We start from the raw sequence: 23,777 nt of genomic DNA, 5'->3' as shown, positions 1-23,777 counted from the left end.
GCAGCTCGGCAGAGGATTAGAATAAAGAAGTGATAACAGTATTCAGTTGAGAGGGAAGGCTGTCAAGAACTGAATGGCAAAAGAAGGTAAGACAATGAGAACAAAAACCTGTTATTTAATCAAGGGCTGTGATGGTGAGAGCCCAGACCAAAAAAAAAACTGTTTGGTTTCAGCTCCAAGTGTCCTGAAATCATTGTTAGAGGGCAGAGACAGATGGAAGATTTGGCCATAATTATATGAAATCAAGTGGGTAACAATGAGTTTGGAGCAATTACCAGATTCAGTTTCTCAGTGCTGTTTCTCTGAACTGATCACCACTAGCCACTGGCCCGTCCCCAGTATATAAAATCTGGGTATTTGAAACAAAAGATACAATGACCATTTATGGAAACTATATAAGACATTGAGGGCAATGCATTTATTTTCTGAGATACTTCAGTAATATAAGTGGTGTATATTTATTCATGTTAAAAATGCTAGATATCCCAAATACATGATTCCCTACTTTATTTTGTGTAATGTTGACTTTCATGGGTCTCTCTTGCTCCAAACCCATTAGGTAGATATAGTGTCATCCTTTTTTCTTATAACTTATCTCCTTCCCCTCAAATGTCACAGGATTTTTATTTTTCTTCAGAACTTTGAAACCAGTCAAAACCCCTTTCACTTGTTACAACTTACACTCATCCTCCCCCACACACCAAAACCTTACTTTCTCCCTCTATTTAGCTTACTAATATTGTTCTGTTCTTTATATCTTAAAATATGCTAAATGTATACCATACAGTTAAATTACAGCTGTTATTTTGGATTTCTTCCTCCGAGATCTTAGAAAACTAGAGAGCCGGCAACAGTTAAAAAGTGATAGCACTGTGGTTTCAATCCTTTTAGAGCTGGACAAAAAATTTAATAACATGACAATTTTTTTCACAAAATGTTTTTTCCTTACAAAGTTTATTTATATATTCTGACAAGATCCATTTGTCATTGTGGGAGGGAGAAGCAGAAAAATTGTGAATTTTTTTCCCCAAAAATGTGTGCCCATAGACATCCAAATTTCAAAAATTAGGTAGTGTTTCAACCATTTCTTTACCTCTATAAACCTCTCTCTCAGTGTGTGGAAAAATTAATGGCAGTGATTACATAAACACCCCCCAAAAATGACAATCATAAGAGCCTGATTTTGTCTTGAGATATTCATATATATCTCCCATTGATGTCAATGGCTTATGTACAACAAAGCCATAAGTGTAAAGAGAGGAATAGTCTACTAGTCAGAGCACTGGACTGGAAACCAGGAACAGCCGACTCTAATCTATGTTCTGAATTCCTCTGTTGGTTTGGGCAAACTATCAAAATCCTGCCTCAGTTTACCAAACTGTAAAATGGGAATACAAATACTGCCTTTCTGTGCCATTGAGAAAATCAATTTGTGTAAAGTACTTTGAGAATTTAAAGTGCCATGTAAATGCTAAATATTATCAATCCCTTCTTTCACTGGCATTTTAAGTAGTTGCTACCATGAGTCTACATTAAGATGACTCTGAGCAGGAACAACCTGGACAAAGTGAGGTTCTATTTCCTATTGGTTTTTAGATTTGTCAAAAACAAATGATTCCATGATTCATTTTAAAATTATATGCGATTACCAGATGAGATACAAATTGCCCAAAGCAACAGCAATAATGCAACAGATTATTAAAAAGGTAGAACAAAATCACATGCATATAAATGGCTTATAATTCAGCACAAAATGTAAACACACACACTGCTTTATTCTACACTTTCAGATTCTCAGATGGAACAGAAATAAAAAATCCTTTGCAGCAAGGGTTGTAAATGCCTGTGCCTGCCATCTTCACCATGATGTGTCATGATCTAAGGTTTCAGAGGGTCACAGTTGAACTCCTTACTTTTCCTCCCATACTTTTGCCACTTCTTCCATTCTGCGTCACCATTGAACATCCTACGATCCTTCGTTTCTCTCAGGTCCAGAGAGATCATCTTTGACTTTTCCCTCTCTGCCTTTTATCCCTCACATACAGGCAATGTCCAAATCCTTTCTATTTTCCTCCACATTTCTAAAATTCAGCTCCTCTTCTTTTTGTCCATACGACTAAAATTCTCATTCAGGTCTTTATTATCTCCTGCCTTGACTAGTGTAATCTCTTAATCACTTCAATCTCTCCTACCCTGACATCGTCCCCCACACATCTCCTCTCCACTGAAAACTTACCTGGTCAGATCATCCCTTGCCTTTTGATCTTACCATGATACTCTGCTGCCTGTGCTGAGTTTTACGGATGTGTTACAGTCATGTGTTGCTAGCACCACCATTCAAACTGCACGTGTGGTACTGTATGTTTTAAATCCCAAAGTATTTAGTGCCCTTACCCTTTTTAAGGAAATAAATTTTATCCACAGATTCTATTGTTTTCCTTAAAAAGGAAACACACTCACCAAGAAGTGCTACCACCATGGGCAGCAGACATGGTGCCATGTTCCCCCAGGGATGGAGAGGTGAAAAGAAAAGAAATTAAGATTATGACCCAGATCACAAAGGAACAGAGGTGCCTAAAGACCAGAGTTAGCTGGTACTGCAATCCACAAACCCCCTACTCAGCTGTTGCCTAATGTCACTAGATACCTAAATTTCCACTGTAAAAATTCCATAGGCACCTAAGTTTCTGCCTCTGGGCACATGCACTGCTATCTCAGGCAGGTGCCTAGACATCAAAGCCCCAGCACAATACTCAACCTAGGTGAAGACAGATATTCTCCCACCTAGCTCTCCTGGGAGGCCCAGTCTGGTAGGTGTGCTCAGAACATGCCTGGGGGTGTAGAGGGCAGCCTCCCTTACAACTGTTCATCCTAGTCCTTAGAACACTTCTGGGATGCAGGAGACCCTGATTCAATTCTCCCTTCTGCCTTATGAGAAGGGATTTGAAGAGGGGTTTTCTGCATCTCAGGTGAGTGCCCTTACCGCTTGACTACAGTAATTCTTACTCTCTCTGGCTCAATGCATATTTATACAGAGAGCAGCATCAACAGGAGCGACTGAGACACATCAGACTATCCCATAGTCCAGTGGTCAGGGTGCTACCTGAGAAACCCCTGTTCAAATCCCTTCTCCTTATCAGGCAGATGTGGGAGTTGAACTGGGACTCTCCCATCCCAGGTCAGTGCACTAAATATTATAAGGGGGGAGTCCTGCTCTCCCCTTGGCAGTTCTATGTGGAGTTGGACTTGTGCTTCTGCCCTTCTTGCAAGAAACGGCTTAGGAAGCGGACTCCAGGAGAGAGTTCCAGGTTGTGGAACACAAGCAGAGATAAGTGCCTGGGTCTAGACAGGAGGGCGGCCTAACTCTCTGAGAGGGGCGAGGCTTACAACACACCCCTTTCATTGGCAGCTACTATTGGCTAGCTTAAGGGGCTGCTTGCCTGGTAGGTTGACTTTTGTGGGTTCCACTCTTAGGCACCCAACTCTCTCCATGCATTATATAGGGAGCCAAGGCACCTAACCCAGGGTTTGGAGATTCTACTGGGTGGTGAGGCACTTAAAAGTTAGGTGTTGCAATGCCTGAATCCCTTTGTGGATCTGGGTCTATGTCGCTGTGCCACTGCTTGCAGAGTGTATGCAATTACATTGACTAAGAGCCAATATCCCTCTCCTCATCCTCCATGAGGAAAGGGAATAAACTTCTGAACAAGCTCAGCAGCATCCACTCCATATCCACGTAGCAAGGGTGGGGAAGTAGAGCTAATTAAGACTGCCAGGAGTAAATTCATACGTATGTAAGCAGTGTCAGGATGAGCTCCACCCTGACATCTGGTGGTGAGGTGTGGCAAGTTGTAGAAAAGAACTTCAGGGGCCGACCTCATTTGCATAGGCACACCCACGCCACCTAGAATGAGGCCATAGCTGCCCAAATGGTCACTTTGGCTGCTGTGGGATCCCCAGTGTCTCTGTTATTGGGGCAGGAAGAATAAATTGTTATTACCCTGATTATGGGAACTGTGCTTGGAACTGTACTTGGCCTTTTGTTATGATGGAGGGACTCACCATCAACTAAGTAGCACTCGCTAGGCAAGGGTCATGGGTTCCAAAACTCTGTGAATTGAGAGAGGTTGGGGACAAGTATTAATACTTGGTGAGGGTCTTACATGCTAATTGTACATCCTCCTCTCTCCACTGTGGAATATCAGAGCTAATTTTGATTCTATTAGGAGTCTAGTTACAGGCTGCTGAGCTCACTTTGGGCTAATGGTGTACCAGCATTGAGGCTCCCGTACTACAAGCTGAATTCACCAAAGAGCTGAACTGACTAAGAGCTGAAATCACTGAGTGTTGTGTTAAGTAGTGGGGGAGCCTGAAGATATATTGTGGAGCAGTTTGCGGGACGGCTGGAGTGCCTTGTGGACAGGCTGGTGGAGCAGTTCGTGGGACAGCGGGAGCTGCTTGTGGGGAGCAGAGCGGAGTAGTTCGTGGGATGGTGGGAGCTGCTTGTGGGCCACAGGGCGGAGCCGAGCAAAGCAGTTCGTGGGGCGGCTGGTGGAGCGGAGCGGAGCGAAGGCCTATGGAGCTGTGGGGCGGTCAGCTTCAGATCATGTAAGGTGCCCCTTACCTTTCTCCCCCCCCCACCCCGCCTCCAATCTCCACCCAGGTTGGGAGGTAAAGCTCTGCAGATAAACTTTCAAACTCTGGGGCTGCCCTGACCAGGGACAGAGACTTTTGGGTCATTGGACTTTTGGGACTTTGGGTGATTTGGGGTTGCTGGACTCAAGAACCAAAGGGAAAGGGCATGCCCCAAATTTGCTTGGGGTGGGTTTTTGCTCATGGGTTGTGAATCCTGTTGGTGGTGTTTCCCCAACATAATGCCACATTGTTTCTCTCTGTTATTAAAAGGCTTTTTGCTACACTCAGACTATGTGCTTGCGAGAGGGAAAGTATTGCCTCTTGGAGGCGCCCAGTGGGGATGGTATATATTTGTCCCAGGTCACTGGGTGGGGGCTCGAGCCGGTTTGCATTGTGTTATTGGAATGGATCCCCTAGATATTGAACCCGGCCCTTGTTGCTGCCAACTCTGACGGGCAGAAGGGTTTCACATACGGGACATAAAGTTGCTATTCTCATCTAATCTTATAAAAATCTCTGAATGGTACAGGTATTCTAGATATAAAATACCGATCTCCCATTTAAGCTAAATAAAAATCCCACCTAATCACAGTGCCTTTCTTTCATATGCTTCCCTCATCCTTTCTCTGTAAATAGTCCTCACGCACACAGTCACAAGTTCAACACCAAGTGCTTTATTTACAGTGTGCTATACAAGTCTTTGAGCCCTCCACAACAGAAGGCTTTTACCTTCTCTCTAGGCATGGGACAAGAGCTCTCACCTTCCTAAAATCCTGGGCTTCTCTAACCCTTCCAACCTCCCCCTCCTCCTTCTTCCTGTTTCTCTTTTAACTGTCTTCAGCTGATGAGCTGAATCATCATCTTAACTGGTTAATCATCCAGTCCTTAACCAATTATCTATTCAATATGGCCCATGTGGGGACCCTTCCCAAGGCTACAGAGTGGTGAGTCAAGCCTTTGGCTACCCACACACTGTCACTATGGTGTTAAAAATACATAACAAATAAAATAATAATAATTAATAATGAATAAATCAGTCACCCAGTTCTGTGATATCTGAAACTAGGACACATGAGAAATGTATACCTATAGTTGAGCAGTCACATAACCATTGTTATGCTGTCAGATAATCATGGATCTCATTGTGTGTGTTAGGCTCAGCAAAGTTGGACCACTCCCAAATACTTATATAAGAGCTATCTGAAAAAGTTTCTTTTGGTGGCTCCCAGCTTCTACATTCATACCAATAAGAAAAAAATACAGAAACTAAAACTAAAACCACAAGAAAAGTTTCTTATAACCTTCCCTGAGCTGCCTAAATGGTGTGCCATTCTTTGTGTGTTCTCTCTCTCTGAGATTGTAAACTCTTTGAGGCAGAGACTGTCTTGATCTGTGTGTCATTTACAGCTCTGAGCCCATTGTCAGCAACAAACAAAGAATCAAAAGCAGCATTCCAGGAATTATCCACCTTCCAACAAGCAATGATACACCTGTCCATGCCGATAACTCACGCTGCTCCTTCTGCCAATGTAGGAGAAGAGAATTAGTGTAGGAACAGAACAAACAGAGCCCCATCCCCTACCCTCCCATCTGAGAAGTCCAGCCCACTCCTCCATACATAGCATTCCAGCTACTCTTCAGCAACTTCCCTCTGAGTTGTATGCCCCTCCCTTTTCTTATCCAAAATCCTTGCTTTTCCAGCCACTTCCTCTGGGTTGCATATCTCACATACCCTGATACCCCTTCCCTGAGTCTTTTCATCAATTACCCTATAGTAACCATTTCATCCTGTATACTGGCAGAGGCAAAAAAACCAGCTCTCCACCTAGGACACACAGCTAGCATCAACTTTGCATCCAAAGGGGTCCTTATCCATATAGAGTTTATGTTGCATTTGTTCCACTACTCAGGTAGCCCTCAGGAAATTACACTCACAAAGCACACAACTGTCCTACTCCTTGTTTTGGATTCATGTGCACCCTTATTTAACATCTGCATTCACAGAGGCACTGGTGTTAGAAATCCATGCATTTTAGAGGATAGCAAAACACAGCCTTCAAAGTGAATCCAGTATCTGTACACACAATCATCCTTACACGTCCAGATGTGGGGGTCAGAAAGCAGCTCCTTGCGTTTTCACTTTCTTCTGTCATGCACAAAGGCAAAAAGAACATGAGAAAAATGCTTTAGTTATTACAATAAGAAATCAAGATTGAGTTCAGGTTTAACAAATTTCAGTACTAAAACACATTCAGACATGCAGTGCACTGAAAATTAAAGCTCAATGAGGTTCACATATTACCAGATATTATTATTAAAGATAATAAAGACTAAGGAGGAGGGGGAAGATAAGGTTTTATTCTCCTGGCTGGGTGAAAAGCAAAAAAACCCAAACATGATGGTTTCAAAAAAACTCTATATTCCACAACAAGTCCTTAAGACTCCCATGTGCAACATCAGCAGCACTATATCCTCGATTTTTATTGTAATCTTGTGGCTTTTTATTTGTAACTTATATGAAAAGAATCACATTGATTGGGGCAGATTTAACTCAGTAAAACCTATTCTACTGAGATTGTCTGTGCTAGGTGATTTTATCAAGTTCTCTTTTGGTTTCATTTTCTTCCTCATCCCTATCCCCAGGGGACACTGCAGCCCAGCTTGCAGAGCAAATTGCCCTAAATTGAGTTCTTTCTCTGCCATATACAGCAGCCCTTCTTTTGGCTCCCGGCTTGAAAACTTTATGCATTTTTCCCCTTCCTCCTTAACAGCCCCCCCCTTCCCTTTTCCAATTAAAATGGAGAAGTTTGCACTGATACCTGCACCCAATTAAATGAATACTGCATTACCAGCCACACTCTCCAGATATTCTCTACCCTCCCTTCATTAGCCTCCTTCCTCTGAGGTTTCTTGGCTGTCTGCCAGGGACTTATGGCAAGAATTCAAAATCTTGTAAACTTCATCCCCTCAAAATCATTCCTGAATTTAAGCAGCCTGCTCCTTGGGCCCAGCATGTGAAACACTAGGAACTGATTCAAAGAGGAGGGAGAGCAATGAAAGGAGAAAGAAAATGATTTATTTAAAAAGGTCAAAAAGCTCCAATAAAAGAAGCTAAGCTAAAAGAGGTTAAACTTCCGGGCTAATTGGCTTCCGTTTCCTTTTTTAAAAAAATATCTATCTGAAAAACAACAAACTGACAGTAAGGTGTTCCTGTTTTATTTAAAACTATTCATGCCTACAGGAAATGCATCATCCTCTTAACACCTCAGGCATGTTGGCTACTGTTCATTCAAATTACACACCAGCAAAGAAAAAGCCAGGCAGTCAAAGGTTTAAACAGCTGTTTTTTTAAAGATCACCATCTAATTTTCCAACAAACGTGAACACTACAGCACCATGGCATCAGCCACTCTCATCTGACACAGAATAGCTAACATCACATCAAGCTGTCAGGAATGATAGTCATATTGTCAAGCCTGAAACAGAGGGAAGAAGTGTACCCTCGCATTACTATTTAAAACTGTGCAAACTCCACTCACAGATCATTTAAGCTTGCTGTATTTATCAAGCAAAGATTAGTTAAATGGTGCAGCAAAACTTTCAGAACTGAATGCTAGGTATGGCTAAAGGCGCTTGTGTCGGGCTATGTTTCTTCCTGTGACCTGTGACTGTGACACAGTCTTAGGTTCAGTTCTCTATGTCAGGATTGTTACCTAATTTAATTATGAACTGATATGCGGCCCTAACCTTTGGACCACACGTGGACAGTGAGCCCTGTGACAGACTGACAATTTCCTGTAATATCTTTAACAAACTTTATTGAATTAGAGTTCGTTCCTTTGGGGTACATTTTTTTTAAAAATGCAATTGTGTATGGGTTATTGTGGCACTGTATGTAGCTTTTCTAGTAGGGAGGAGGATGGATGTTAATGTATTTCCTCCATTATAAGCCCTTTGAAGCCACCTGCCTGGAGAGGTTTGCATATACTAGTTCAGCGGGATTCTCCAGGACCAAAAGGCAAAGAAAGGGGGGTTGGATAAATAGCCTGGTTTTAAACTGGCTCATGCTTTCCTTCTGATCCAGGAGAAGGATAGGACTTCTGGTCCAAGGTGGGCCCCCAATCCTTAGGGTAGGGTTGGAAGGACTGGGCCTGCCAGAATCCACGTAAGGGTTGGGGTGAATGCTGGTAAGCCTATTAGCATGTGTGAAGGTTCTTTTATTGTTTTTAATAGGTTTTCTCTCTAATGCTTTTTACCTTCAGAATAAAATAGGCTTGCACAGAAAGCACGGTGTGGTAATTTATAACAATCACTCTTATCAGGCTCTGAAGAGAAAGCAAGTCAGAGTCCTTGGTTGCCTGTCAGTGCTTGGAAATTCACAGTGAAGGCAGAGAACTGTGCAGTCAGAATCAGTGGTGCTGAAACTAGGGGTGCTGCCATACCCCTGGCTTGAAGAAGCAGTAAAAAACACCAGATGTATGGTTTACATAGTTTCCATCATCAGCACCCCCACTATAAAAATTGTTCCAGCACCACTGGTCAGAAGGTAAATAGAGATGTGGGTCTCCACCCAGAAAGGCAATGGCTGGTAAGATGAAAGCAGAGAATGGGTGTCCTTGCTGAACCAATGACGGAAAATACACATGCAGATGCCCAAAACTGGCTTCCTATAAGCCTCTGCTTCCCAATGAATGATGAATAGGATAAGAAGTCTTCAATGGAAGGGAAGAATGTCAATCTGCTGTCTGCTTGTGACCCCTTTAAAGCTTTTTGACCATTTGCAGGCTGCACGAGTGCAGCCCTTGTTTGCTTCCTCTCTCCTTCATTTCTCACACACTATTTCCTGATGCAGGTCAACTCCCATCTGGGAAGCTTAATAGTAAAGAAGAGGAAAGTCCTCTACCTCATTTATTCTCACTCCATTTGCTAAAGCTGAGGGTTATTTTTGATCTTCCTTCTGACTTTTTCCTGACTCCTCTAAATGGGAACTAAATGGGTGGGTCTTCTTAAGTAGAGAGGCTATTAGCATTACAAAAATCCATAAATAATAATACAGCATGGGTTGGCATTAACCTAGCACTTTCTGTACAACACATATATAATTAGTCATGTCCATGATAGAAAGTCCCAGTGAATGTTTCTTAGTATCACAAAACTACCATACAGTAGGGCTCCATTCAATATTATTGGCAGGTTCTGCTCCAGAAACAGTAGAGGTGATACAAGCCGAAAGAGAGAATTGCACTGGAAGGTTTGTGGGGAAATACCACTCCAGACTATTCCTTCTCTTCCTTAGTTTATAGATATGGTCTGGGCACTCTGCTGCATGAAAGCTCTTGTGATATTTGTAGTGGAACCTAGAAGCCACATCAGGAAAAGGACCCTACTGCGGTAGGTGCTGAACAAACACAAAACACAAGTTTCTTCTAAGAGTCGGACAATTTAAGGATTACGCTTACAAAACAAATACAGTTTAGTATTAAATATTTGCTTATCGTTTACTGTCAGGTTCTGCTGAATTTTGTCCTTCAAGAACATCTGGAGTGATTTTCCCAAAAATAAAAATTAATTAATTATTGCAATCCTCACCAAATGAGATATATTCTGATATTTTTATCTCTGGTGCTATGGTCAAGACAACCTAGTCTATTTTTTTTTATTATTAAAGCTTTTATTTTGTTTCAAATTTTCAAAGATAGATTCAAGCTATCATATAAGCCTAAATTTTCGAGGTGAAAAGCTGTAATATGGAGCTCTGCTATTTGTTGGTGTTAGCTTCCACTTTCCTTCCGTGTGTGACAAGAGTCAAACTTTTTGGGACTCTGATCCAAACACCTTGTGACAGCTATCTTGACGCCCAGAGTGGCAGCTTTCAAAGGACTACTGCCAAAGCCAGAAATTAATAATGAAGATTGGCAACAAAAGGTGGTGACCTATGATCATTAGCAAAAGAAGGTTTTTTTAGTTAGTAGGTTTGGCAAAGCAAAGCAATCATCCCTCAGTCTATAAATCACCAGCAAGGATCACCAATCAGATTCTGACACAGGAATCTGCAAAACAGCTTGCTTGAAAAAAACTAAATAAGGTTAAAAGAGATCTGTCTCCTGACTGGGAGTAATCTGGAATTCTATTCTGAGATGCATTCATCTTCAAAAGCATGGTGAATATATTTATAATTCTCCTTTAAAGAGGTCTATTGCTAGTCTTTATATGAATTTCAATGATGATACACTTTGCCAGTGTTAATTGGACCACATGCTTTGTTTGCTGTTCCTCTCAATGCTGCAAGAGACGCTGAATATGCTCCTATAGATACTCCTCTCAGATGCAAAGCAATTAAATCGTGCTTAATAGTTCTATAGTTTGTGTTTGCAACCTCAAGAGAGACAAAGAACCACATGTACCCCTTTCTCATCAGATCCTATTGACATCAGTACAGAATAATTATTCATTGATTAAGGCACAGTAAATCTCCAGCACTCTAGGAGCAATTCATCCAAATAGCTACGGAACAATCTCTCTCCTCCTCACCCCCACTCCTTCCTTTCCATAGCTACAAACAGATCAACTGGAAGGTGTGTCACACCACAGAAAAATTATATTTATTACAGTGCATTAGAAATACTATTTAAGTTAAAATCAGTTACAAAAATGTACCTAATGTGGAACTTGTAGTAACATGGATAATTCCAAATATATAAAATATACAGGTTTCAGAGTAACAGCCGTGTTAGTCTGTATTCGCAAAAAGAAAAGGAGTACTTGTGGCACCTTAGAGACTAACCAATTTATTTGAGCATGAGCTTTCGTAGCTGTAGCTCACGAAAGCTCATGCTCAAATAAATTGGTTAGTCTCTAAGGTGCCACAAGTACTCCTTTTCTTTTTATAAAATATACAAAATAATTTTAAAGTCAGATAAAAAGGATATTTACAAAACCATTTAATAAGAATATAAGAGCTGCCATATTGGGTCGGATCAGTGATCCATCTTGCCTAGTATCCTGTTTCCAACAGCAGCCTATACCAGAGCTTCACCAGGAGTGTACAGAAGAGGGTAATTGTAAGGATCCAACCCTATCTTCCACTCCCAGCGTCTGGTACTCAGAGGTGTAGGGTCCCCCCAAGCCTGGAATTCATCTCTGACCATCTTGGCTATTAGCTATCGATGAACCTATCCTCCATGAACTTATCCAGTTCTCTTTTGAGCCCAGTTATACTTATGGCCATCACTATATGCCATGGTAATGAGTTACACAGGTTAGCTGTACGCTGTGTGAAAAAGGTACTTCCTCTTTTTTGTCTTAAACCTGCTGCTTATTAATTTAATCAGTTTTCGGAGCTGATGGGAAAAAACAACACTTCTCTATTCACTCCACACGATTCATGCTTTTACAGACTTCCATCATATCCCCCTTAGTCATCTCTTTTTAAGCTGAACAACTAAAGCACATCACTGTCAGGAAGAAATCTTAATATCATATTAACTGCACTCCAGGAAAGTGCAGTTATTGGCTCTCTGATTCCAGAATCTCCTTCTCTTAACTTCTTCGTTCCCAAAAAGAAGATTGAAGAAGGATGAAGAAGAGGAGGCTGCTTTATTCTCCCCAGATGATTCTATTATTGGGGGAAATAGAGATAGTTAGAAATATCTACCAACAAATCTTGCTCCCTATCGCATAGTCATTGGGAAGAAGATACCTTAGACCTCTTTGGGTATGTCTACACAGCACCTGCATCTGGCCCATGCTAGCTGACTCGGGCTGCGGGGCTGTTTCATTGCTGTGTAGACTTCTACGTTTGTGCTGGAGCCCGAGCTGGAGTCCTGCAGGGTGGGAGGATCCCAGAGCTCGGGCTCCAGCCTGAGCTCAGAAGTCTACATAGCAATGAAGCACAGCCCGAGCCCGATTCTCCTGGGACGGGCCAGCCATGGATTTTTCTTTGCTGTGTAGACATACCCTTTTCTGCCTCCACAGCAGGGGAGCCAAGCTATAATCTTTTCTCCAAAAGACATCACTGACAGTGGATGCAATTCTATGAGGTACTGTGTACCTTGGGTCTCATGGACATCAAAGGGAGTTGAAGGTGCAACTCATTTCCCAGGAGATGTTCAGCAGCTTGCAGAATCAGAGTTAACAGGAGCAACAACTTGCACTTCTGTAGCACTTCCCATCTGAGGGTTTCAAAGTGCTTTAGAAACATTGACGAGTTAAGTCTCACAACATTCCTGTCATAAGCAGGGTCCTATTTTCCACTGAGGAAGCAAAGGCAAAACTTAGAGGAAACTTGCCAAAGATCATACAGGGAGTCTATGGCACTGCTGGGATTAGAACTCAGATTTCTTGAATCCCAGTCCTGTACTTCAGTAATAAAGTGATCCCTCTCTTCCTTAGATATTTATTATAATAAATAATAAATTGCCTATTCACAGCAGGTACCAAGTCTAGTGTTACAAGTGTCTCAGAAATACTAAAGTCATAAAATGTTAAAACATACAACAGATAAATGATGACAAAATTAAATGATATAAATATTTAACATGTTATGTCACTGTTCCATGTTGAAAATATTTTCCAATACCCTTCTTAGCACAAGCTAAAATCCTGGCACTGCTTGGCTTTGGAGAGATGGCATGCCACAGAACGGAGGTTGAGGCCATACATTATATGTGTGTTACCTAGTTACACTTATATGGCTACTGATACAACATGTTTTTCTCTCTCTCTCCAGTATGTCACTGTATTTCTTGGTAAAATGGGAATGAACTATACTTAAAAGCCCTTGAGGAAATGGCGTCAGAAAACTGACACTCCCAATTTCCCCAAAGACTAAGGGCTCTTTCTCACAGAGGCCTACAGGAATCAGATGTTCAAACTCTATTGGTTTTCAATAGGGCACCTCATTCTCTTCAGCTCCTTTGAAAATCCCAAACTAAATGTGTGACATGGCTTTTAAAATATTCTCCAAAACACAAAGACCTAAATTTGCATGGCTTCAATTAAATGGACCTGATTTTCAGAGGGTGGGCACTCAGAATTTTCTGAAAATCAGGGCCCTTTAAGGTGTCTCAAATTGGGCACCCAAAAACACTGGAAAATTTAGACCAAAATGGGTAAATACCAAAACAAAATACTTGACTGAAGGAAACCTGACACAAACTGGGATTTCTTTCCTTAATATAACTTGTTTTCTCCGATTTAAGTTTCATAATTCAGCATTTCTGATGTCAAGAGTTTATAGTAATAGTGATATAATGTTAAGTCTGTATGGAACAGATGTCCAGTACAGTGACATACCTTGTTATGAAATATAATTAAGAAGTATAAATAAGGGAACATAAACTTTGAGTGGCTCTTTCGGATTACTTCTTCATAAAAGTTATAGTCATTGCATATGCTATGCCTTGTTTATATGTATGAAACTTTTTCATTTGTTATGCTAATTACTATATGCACTTTACTGGCTTTTTCTTTTTTCTACTTGCAGTCTTTGGGGCTGATTCTGTTCTCAGCTAAACCATTGTAAATCAGAAGTAACTCTACTTAAAAAAGTTGATTTGCACCAGTGTAAAACATGACGACAGTACATAAAGACTCCATAAGATACTTTTCTGTGATGTTACCTAGACCATATTGTAAGTGTGATTTTAGAGAAAGGACCTACAACATATCATATAAAAAGGATCTTTTATAATGGTTATAATTGGGTGTGATGTACTTGCAGTGTTCTCTTTACTGTTTTATCACATTAGGTCCTTAACCAAACACTACAAGAAGTGAACTTTGAGCTGTAGATTTACATAATTCTAGAATCAATGTATGATCTAGGAGTTTTTTTAATAGGAAATCCTAAATCCCCACTCACCCCCCATAATTTTCCTGCCCAGCTGGTACTGAGGACATTAAAAAGAAGAAAAAATGTTTAAACAACATTAAGGAAAATTCATAACCATCAAACATAAGTTAATTTTGAGATACAGTTATACATATTGAATGACTGTTAAAACACCACCCTGGCTCCCAGTAAAAGATTAAATGTGACTATCCTTGTTGTAAGATACTAACTTAAATGAGGATGTTGAGACACCAAGAAAAAACGAATAGTGTCTGGAGCAAGAGAACTTGGGTATTAAGCACAAATGCTTCTGCTAAATCTGCTGTAGTTTGTTCACAATAATGGTTCAAGTGTGAGGCTGGGAAATTACCTAAGGATTCAATGACAGGTTTCGGAGTAACAGCCGTGTTAGTCTGTATTCGCAAAAAGAAAGGGAGTACTTGTGGCACCTTAGAGACTAATAAATTGGTTAGACTCTAAGGTGCTACAAGTACTCCCTTTCTTTTTAAGGATTCAATGATACCCACAGTTTATCAAACTACCTCAATAAATATTTCCAAAATGTAGGTCCTGTTTACAGGCATAACACATAGTGCAGATGTATTTACTACAACATCGCTTTCGTCTATGGCAGAGCAGCAGGAGAGAAATGAAAAAGTTTTTGCATAACTCCCTGTAGAGTTCCATGCCAGAGATGCAGGATGGCATTTCAAACACTGTCTAAATTCAGCAGCCGGGAAGCCTTCATTTGACAGGCTTTCGCCAGACCGTCAATGTTGATGCAGCATTGGCAAAATAACAGGATCCAAGGAGATGGAATAGTTTAGCTACCAATAAAAAATTCAAAGATCTTTTTAAGCCAACGCAAAAGTCAACTGTCCATGAAAGACTACCCAGAAAGGAAATTACTGAACAAAGTACTTGTCCAAAGTAGTTTCCATTATTCTACAATACAAAATGAGCAGTTAAAAAGAGATGAAAAAAGCAATCAAATATTTACAATTACAGATAAATCATGGTAGCAATAACCACATTTTGAACTCTTAGCACCTACAAGCCCTAACTTTTGCTCCCTGGATAGCAATATTACTTTATCTGGTCTGATGATAAAACATGCAGTTTAGCAAGAAATACCACTCATACCACCCATAGTTCTGACCAGTCCTCTCCAGGGAAGTGAAATTATGGCCACACATCTTTACTTCATGAATCAACTGCAATTATATTGTAATATTCCTAGGAACTAAATATATATGATGAGAGGGAGGGGGGTAAATAGATTATCCTTACATAGGAGAATCAAAACACCAGAAACATAATATGCCATGCAATGTGTGAACTCAACTTAAGCTTTGAGAAAGGAGATATGATCAACTCAGGAGCAGAACAGGGATCCACATATCCTAGCCTCTCCCAGTCTATAGTCTTGCTGATGTGTACTGCAGCAGGACTAGTAGTGGTGTTTAATGTTTTTAAAATTTATATCAAATTATTTATCCTCTGTTTGGATGGGAGAGAGAGGGATTCCTTACAGGACTTAAAAATGAAATCAATATATAATGAACTGCCTATATTGAACTCCAAACAATTTTTACCCAACACAATAACATCCCCACAATAACTATAACATCTAACCAATCCTAACCCCTGAGCCCAGTCTCTCCACAAATGCCAAAGAAATAGAGGAGCTTTGCAGAATTTTGTGTTTTCATTTACCATAGTATCCAAGCGCTTCCCAGGTAACTTAGAACTGCATGGCCCAGTCACTAATGAACTTGACAGAGTCTCCAGCTCCTCTCCCTTCCTAACAATAGGAGGCTGTTTGGGTTGAATTACATTATCTTGTGGGTTGAGGGGCAGGGAAAAGGGAGGGGGCTTATTTGTTTGTTCTGATTATCTGTCTGATTATGGTGAGAAGTATCCACCAAGTTAACGCATTTGGGCTCCGGCAGCGCAAGGGGAGGAAATTAGTTCCGGAGGCCAGGGACCCCGAGATACCCTGTCAGAAGCCTCCTATTTTAACCAGCAGGGGCTTATATTCAAGCGCATCCACTAGTCACAGTAGTAGAGGTATCAGGTACCATGTCACCTCTCAGATATTAGGTACCAAACCATTTTAGGGACTCCTAGATTACAATCAGTCCCTTGAATGAGACTTGGAAGACAACAGGCGGCCAGTGTAGATCACGCAGCATCGGTGTTCTGTGCTCCTAGTGTGAAACCCTACTTAATTAGGACACATTTGCAGTCTTCCCCAAGTGTTCTCAAAACAGACCACAATCAGAAAGAGATGGTTACATTTTTCTTGCAAGGCACTGATGGAAATAGAGCCCTCAGACATTGATGGAAATAAAGCCCTCAGACATTGATGGAACCTAAGCATCTAGCAATAGCCAAGGACCTAACAAGACCTCTCACCTGAAAACTGACATATGAAACAGCAATCCCAATCCCAGAGTCAGAGTATCGATACCATTCTTACTAGGTTTTACCAGTTCTTCCCCCAACCAATCCACATTCTTCATTGTTGCCTGAACTGAACTTCAGCCAAGTCCCAATTTCATACAGACATTGGATCATTCATTCCACTAGACCAGCAAGTTTGGCCATCATAATCACACACGGTACCAGGGATAGCAAAAATATAATAGCTCATGGCAATTATGTCACAGCAATGGCCTGACTATGATTTCGCAGTCCACTTTTCCTTTATGTATATTTACCGATTTGTTTAATCCTAAATGTAATATACAGTAAAATAGAAGACCTCAGTGACTGAGAACTGATGGCTGTTTAGTGACCTACAAATATTTAGTTGGTATCCAAATTTCAGTTTAGAGTAGACAGATATCCATATCACAAATATCCATATCACCACCACAATTAGCATTGACATACACCCTATCTGTTCGGTCTTGTATTTAGCTGTGACACTCTGAGTACCTTTTCCAGACATGAGGAAGAGTGCTGTGTAGTTTGAAAGCTTGTCACTCACCAATAGAAGTTGGTGCAATAAAAGATATTACCTCAACCACCTTGTCTCTCTAATATCCTGGAACCGACAGAGTTACAACAACACTGGACACACACTTGTAGGAAGTTTCAGCAAAGAATGAATGGGTATAAAATTTGAGGTAACCATCTCAGCCTGTAGAGATGTTTGCAGTGCTGCTGCCCAATCTGTAGCTATTTTGTAGGTAAATAGAGAATTTCAACAGGGCTGATCAAATATTTTCTGTCAAAACTTTTAAAAAAAAACAACACAGAAAACTGAGTTGTCACAGTCTGGGTTGAGAACCACTTCCATAATGCCATCTTCAGCAACTCAGAAAGGAAGAAGTTTAGTTAATAAATTGAACCTAATTCTCAACTCAGTTACAGGAGTGTAAATCTAGAGTAACTCTACTGACATTGATGGAGTTAGTTTGTGTTTACACTATTTCAACTGAGAGCAGAATTTGGCCCAGTATCTTTTCACTTGTCAAATATAATTGTTGAAGTAAACCTCATGGTAGAATCTCTGCTAAGTTTGTTTTCTTTCCTCATGGTGTATTTAAGATAATCATTTTACTCTATTTGAAGCCCACAGAATGACGCAGAAAAACCTCCATTTTGTTTCCAGATTATGTCTGAAAAAATAAAACATAACTCAACAATGCATTACCAGTATGCTCTTGCTACAGTGTGACCTGAAATGCAATGTCTGAGGCACATATCCAAACAAAGGAAGAGTATATACGGGTAGAACTGATATAAAGATAACCTGTCTCTTATTTGAAAATGGTACTGTGAAGGGGGCATACTTAGATATGGAATGAAATGATGGCTTTTCCTGAATTATAGATATCATCTTAAAGGCTATGTCACAGGGCAGCCGTTCTTTGAAGAAGAGTTGGGCCAACCCTCACCTGTGACTGATTAGCTGACATTAATCAAGTGATTATAAAAGTTAGCAAGTGGCTCAGTTAGAAAGGAAAACTGCAGGAGGGAAGTTGGCTACTGTGACAGGCCGGCCAGCCAGCCCTGGAGTAGGGGTAATAAATTCAAGAGGAAAGCATTTGGGCCCCAGCAGAAGACCCCAAGTCAGGAGAAAGACCAGGTTTATATGTGGAACTCATGTTGAACTGCTTTATTGTTCAAAGAATAAATTGTGCCCTGAAAAAAAGCCTTGAAAACACGGATATGATTACTCCTTCCTGGGCGGGGGAGACAGGCCCACGACCTGTTATAGAACAACCTGGCTCCAAAGAACAAAGACGTATCCAATTTAAGACTCACTAGATCTGCCTACTCCCCTCACTTTGTGCCATCCCCTCGACATTTTTGTTAGAACTTCATACCCCCAATCAAATTTACCGTATTTTCAGCAAAGTAGATGAGTCATTAGCATGCAGAGGCTTAATGACACCTTCACTACATCCCCCAACCAGCCAAAGAAATGTGTCTGCATTCTGCTCAGAGTCTAGGTCACAGTATCATTCTTCTGTGGTCCACCAATAGCTGAGATGCTTCTACCACTTATACAAGGACCCCTGTACAGACTGATGGCGATGTAATGAAGGTGAGCAAATCAAAACAAGACTAGCCAAACAGCATGTGTCACAGTTACAGGTCTAGCTGCTTCTGAGTGCACCTTCTCAGGAATCAGGCCTTGTGTTTTTACCAAATTCAGGGTGGAATTCTTTCATTTTCCCACTCTAACGAGGCCTTTGCTCTACAGCACGCTGTGTCTCAACTGTTCCATACCCTGAAGGTCTCACTGAGTTCTGGCACTTAGAGTTCATCCCTTTGGGAGTCTGTGACCAGTTGACCAGCCAGCCTTCTTAAAGAACAAAGTTTTGTTCATTTTAAAAGTGGAAAAAAACATTCAGGGGAAAAGGATCTTAAAACAAAATGTCTATGTGCATGTCCATCTTACCTAAATGCTTACCTCCCCTGATGGAACCTAGACAGACCTAACTTCTTCAGACAACTGCCATGGTTGGGTGTCTCAGCCTGGTTCCTACAAACTCCCCCTTGTTTTGAGAGAATGCTCCTTTTTAAACCTGCCACCATTCTTTTAATCTCCTGTGTTCACAGGCCTTCTCCCATACTGGTGGTGTCTCTTAAAAACTTTCAAGTGTTTCCTGAGGGATGGCTTATCTTGAGCCATTGTTTCCCTCCCTGCTTGTTTTTCCTGACTGCCTCCTATTAAACTAAACCAGAGAGTAAATACCCCCATAACCAAATCAACACACACTACTCATAATCACTACAAAGCAGCTCCACTTCTGTCACGGTATGGTTATTGGTTATTAGGATATTAAACAAGGCAGATATTATCAAATATCAATTTAAAATGATTCAGCTGCTAGTACTTCAGGAGTGCACATGCTAGACCAGAGCTCAAGGTTACAGGTAGAATTTAGAGAGAAATTTCCAAAACTGAAAGCATTCCAAGCAGCCAGCTGGTTGTATTTAAACATCACTATGGCAGTGACACTCAATAGGCGGTCCGTGGGCCAACTGTTACCCACCAAGGCTTCCTGTGCGGCCTGCCAGTCAGCGCTTAATTTGTAATGAAAAAGGTGCCAGGGCTCAGTCCTGGCACAAATTAAGCACTGACTGGGCAGCCAGAGAGCGATGGCTGCTGGTCCAGCACCCAGCTCTGAAGGCAGCACCACTGCCAGCAGCAGCAGCACAGAAGTAAGGGTGGCGACACCATACCAATAGTTCCATCTGACCTAGGATTGTATTACTCTAAAGCCACACTCACTTATGCTCTCTGCTTTAATAGAGAGCTTCTTTCTAGAACTTTTCCAGCCCCCTACGGCTTTGCTACCTGCTCGAGATTTAAACACACAGTTTACTAATTCTCACAACTCCCTGCATATACAATGGACAGAAGGGACCGACTGCATGTGCAGGTGCTGGTGCTTGAAAAAGCGCTCATGCCGGAGGAAAAATGCTTATGCACACAAAGAGAACACGTTTCTATCTGTCCCAGTATCTTTCATTAGTGCGTGCTCTTGCTCAGAGCAGAGAAGAAGCAGAGAGAATGGGTCATCAGACTCTCCCACTTTCTGCTCCTGCAGTACCATTAATGTGGAGACAGAGGGAGGAGCATCAGTGAGGAAGAGACATACACAGACATCGAACGGTACACATCAGATAATAGCACTCTCAGTTTTATCAGTCACTGCACTGTATACAGTATAGGCAGTGTTGGAACTAAATGCTACCCATGCTTCACAGAAGCAGCTGCTGCTTTCTTCACAGAGTATAAAGTCTGGTAGCAATGTTGCTAATAACAGGGGTGTTTTTACAGGGCAGAGGGCGATAGTGATCTCCTCATATATCCAAAAAAACATCTGCTGCTCTCCAACTCCTGCTATTGTGGTTCTAACAGTGAGGGAATTGTGGCAAGACATAGCCCTTCCTTCGGACATGGTGTCTTGTTGTGAAAAACTAAATTATACACATTACTGTATCAGCTGAGTTGGTTGACTGAAAAGCTTGTATTGACTCAGAGCCTTGAGCTCATTAATATTTCTGCTGCATTCCTCCTGGGTATTGCTTGACTGCTGTGCCCTGTGTACGAGAGACATAAGGCCAAATTCTCTGCTAGTGAAAACTGACAACTCTATTGAGAATTTATTTTCCATTTTTAAAAAGTTAAATCTCTCTAAACCAAAAGTGGCACACACATACATGCCTAACAGTGTTGGCTTGCAACAAAAAAAGGGCCCCATTCACCCTGACTGCCAGGAGCAAAGATGACTCAGGATTACATTGGATGTATTTACAGTGGTGTGTCCTTATTGCTCCAAGCTAGTGCCTCAGCATGTCCACCAGCTAGATTTCTCAAACCCAATATCCCGCTTGTGAGTTTCTTCCATTCCCACCATGTACCCTGCCAACCCAGAGGTGCATTCCTTTGTCACTGCTACTTCAAAAAGGGTACATTAGTTGCTCATAATAACAGTGTGTGTACTAGGAACGGTTTCAGAGTAACAGCCGTGTTAGTCTGTATTCGCAAAAAGAAAAGGAGGACTTGTGGCACCTTAGAGACTAACCAATTTATTTGAGCATGAGCTTTCGTGAGCTACGTATGCATCCGATGAAGTGAGCTGTAGCTCACGAAAGCTCATGCTCAAATAAATTGGTTAGTCTCTAAGGTGCCACAAGTCCTCCTTTTCTTTGTACTAGGAACCTATGAACTATTTTGGTTCTACAAACTCTAGTGCTGATCCAGTAGTCATTACTTTCCAAAAAAAGTTTTCCCTTTTATAAAAGTAAAAACTAAAGGACTATGGCCTCTGTTTTATAGCTGCCCTCGCGCTCCTGGGATATTATTAATTTGCATTTTATTCCTTTGACTGCTATTTTAAGTTTTTCCATATGTGGTAGGGTTTTACCTCCCAGAGACAGGTATATTTCCAAATTCTGCACCCTTGCATGAGGGTGGACAATCCTCCTACAACCTTTGGGGAGGCAGAAATTGACCCAGGCATCACTCCAACACAAGGCAATCTTCCAACACCTTTATCAGCAGGGGCAGAAGAACTGCAATGTCATTTAAAAGAGCCGCTAATAAGAGTACAATGAAATAAATTCAAGATGCTTAAAAACAAAAGGTCCATCAATGAGAAAAGATCCAAACCACCCCTGCCTTCTCAGACCCAGATTAGTGCATCTCCTTCCCTTTCGGAAGTGGTTGATGCTGTGCAGTGCAGTTAGGGTGACCAGGTGTCCAGTTTTCGTCCAGAACACCTGGTCAAAAAGGGACTCTGTCGGCTCCGATCAGCACCGCCGACCGGGCCATTAAAGGTCCAGTCGGCGGTGCTGCAGCGCTAAGGCAGACTAGTCCCTACCTGTCCTGGGCCACTGCACTGTGCCCTGGAAGCAGACAGCAGGTCTGGGTTCTAGGTGGGGGGGCATTGGGCCCCACACGCCACCCCCGCCTTGAGTTCCCGGCCAATGGGAGCTGGGGGGGTGGTGCCTGCAGGTGAGACCAGCATGTAGAGCTTCCTGCCCTCCCTCCCTGACCCTGCATAGGACCTGGAGCCAACCTGCTGGCTGGTTCCGGATCATGTGCAGCGTGGTGTCAGGACAGGCAGGCAGCCTGCCTTAGCCCCCCTGCTGCGCCACTGACTGGGAGTCACCCAAGGTAAGCCCGCACTCCAATCCCTAGCCCCAACCCCCTGCCCCAGCTTTGAGCCCCCCAACACAGAGCCCCTTCCTGCACCCCAACCCCCTCATCCCTAGCCCACCCCAGAACCCTCAACCCCTCCTGCACCCCAACCCCCTGCCTGAACCCGTGACCCCCTCCCACACTCCAAATCCCTCAGCCCCACCCGCCTGCCTGGAGCCCCTTCCTGCACCCCAAACCCCTCATACCTGGCCCCACCCCAGAGCCAGCACCCTCAGCCCGGAGCCCTCACCCCCTCCTGCACCCCAACTCCTGCCCCAGTCCGGAGCCCGCTCCTACACCCTGAACCCCTCATTTCTGGCCCCACCCCAGAGCCTACATGCCCAGTTAGAGCCCTCACCCCTTCCTGCAACCCAATCCCCTGCCCAGGCCAGTGAAAATAAGTGAGGGTGTGGGAGAGCAAGCCACCAAGGGAGGGAAAATGTAGTGAGCAAGGGGCGGAGCCTCGGGGAAGGGGCAGGGCTAGGGTGTTCAGTTTTTAGTGACTAGAAAGTTGGCAACCTTAAGTGATCACTCTCCTTACAGTGTGTATGGTAACACCCATTGTTTCATGTTCTCTATGTATATAAATCTCCCCACTGTATTTTCCACTGAATGCATCCGATGAAGTGAGCTGTAGCTCACGAAAGCTTATGCTCAAATAAATTTGTTAATCTCTAAGGTGCCACAAGTCCTCCTTTTCTTTTTCCTAAGTACAGTGTAATTACCTAGTAGTCACACACTCAGGCTGTTCCCCTGGGCCTGTCTCCCAGAGCAAGAGCTCAGGGTTTAGGCCCACCGTATACCTGCAGAAGTATATGCTCCCCAGCATGCAGCCTCTTGTAGAGCGTCAATCCAATCTTCCATTGTAGGGAGCAGGGGTGTGATTTGCTGCCAGCTCTCTAGCCAACCAGGTTCTGGGGAGATGGAGAGGCGAGTACCTCCTCCTCCATTGTCCAGCCTCCTAACCAATCAGGTCAGGCGTTCAAAGCACTGGTGCTGACACGTGGAATGGTATGCTCCATTCATACCACAACATTTCTGGATGATCAAGTATGAATATCATCCAAAAAGAGAAAAATTCACCTTCCTTATTTTATATAAGAAGAGGCAAAACATTGTACGATCACTATACACTGA

General features: G+C 42.3%; 1 long non-coding RNA gene across 1 annotated transcript; it reads right to left on the bottom strand.

The window, feature by feature from the left end:
* Positions 1–5,781: 5,781 nt before the first annotated feature.
* LOC141983920 (uncharacterized) lies at positions 5,782–23,519 on the bottom strand. The gene is made up of 3 exons (XR_012638577.1): positions 23,444–23,519; positions 6,732–6,781; positions 5,782–6,156 (listed from the first exon to the last, which is right to left on the bottom strand). It is a non-coding gene; the product is annotated as an uncharacterized LOC141983920 (long non-coding RNA).
* Positions 23,520–23,777: the final 258 nt, after the last annotated feature.

The sequence above is a fragment of the Natator depressus genome, chromosome 3 (genome assembly GCF_965152275.1).
Source record: "Natator depressus isolate rNatDep1 chromosome 3, rNatDep2.hap1, whole genome shotgun sequence".
NCBI classification, from domain to species: Eukaryota; Metazoa; Chordata; order Testudines; family Cheloniidae; genus Natator; species Natator depressus.
This window is presented reverse-complemented; position numbering and strand designations above follow the sequence as displayed.